A 1,251-nucleotide genomic window follows, 5' to 3' on the forward strand; every position below is an offset into this window, starting at 1 on the left:
GTTGAAAAAGTCGTAGTATTGTATGTCGAAAAAGTGAATAAAGTCATAGTATAGTATGTTGAAAAAAGTCATAGTATTGTATGTTAAAATTTTGAAAAAAAGTCATAGTATATTTGTCAGAATAAGTCATAGAATAGTATGCCGGAATAAGTCATGGTATAGTATGTCAAAAAAGTGAATAAAGTCATAGTATAGTATGTTGAAAAAAGTCATAGTATTGTATGTCGAAAAGTGAATAAAGTCATAGTATAGTATGTTGAAAAAAGTCATAGTATTGTATTAGTATGTCGTAATAAGTCGTAGTATAGTATGTTGAAAGAAAGTGAATAAAGTCATAGTATAGTATGTCGAAAAAAGTTGAAAAAAAGTCATAGTATATTTTGTCAGAATAAGTGATAGAATAGTATGCCGGAATAAGTCATAGTATAGTAAGTCGAAAAAAGTCATAGTATAGTATGTCGAAAAAGAAGAAAGAAAAGTCATAGTATAGCATGTCGATAAAAGTTGAAAAAAAGTCATAGTATAGTATGTCGGAATAAATCATAGTATAGTATTTCGTAATAAGTCGTAGTATAGTATGTCGAAAAAAAGTGAATAAAGTCATAGTATAGTATGTTGAAAAAAGTCATAGTATTGTATGTTGAAAAAAGTTGAAAAAAAGTCATAGTATATTTTGTCAGAATAAGTCATAGAATAGTATGCCGGAATAAGTCATGGTATAGTATGTCGAAAAAAAAGTGAATAAAGTCATAGTATAGTATGTTGAAAAAAGTCGTAGTATTGTATGTCGAAAAAAGTGAATAAAGTCATAGTATAGTATGTTGAAAAAAGTCATAGTATTGTATGTTGAAAAAGTTGAAAAAAAGTCATAGTATATATTTGTCAGAATAAGTCATAGAATAGTATGCCGTCGAAAAAGTGAATAAAGTCATAGTATAGTATGTTGTCATAAAAAGTCATAGTATTGTATGTTGAAAAAGTTGAAAAAAAGTCATAGTATATTTTGTCAGAATAAGTCATAGAATAGTATGTATAGTATGGAATAAGTCATGGTATAGTATGTCGAAAAAAAGTGAATAAAGTCATAGTATAGTATGTTGAAAAAAGTCATAGTATTGTATGTCGAAAAAAGTGAATAAAGTCATAGTATAGTATGTCGAAAAAAGAAAAAAAAAGTCATAGTATAGTATGTCGGAATAAATCATAGTATAGTATTTCGGAATAAGTCATAGTATAGTATGTCGTAATAAG

The sequence above is a fragment of the Anoplopoma fimbria genome, chromosome 23, assembly GCF_027596085.1.
Source record: "Anoplopoma fimbria isolate UVic2021 breed Golden Eagle Sablefish chromosome 23, Afim_UVic_2022, whole genome shotgun sequence".
In the NCBI taxonomy this organism is placed as follows: Eukaryota; Metazoa; Chordata; class Actinopteri; order Perciformes; family Anoplopomatidae; genus Anoplopoma; species Anoplopoma fimbria.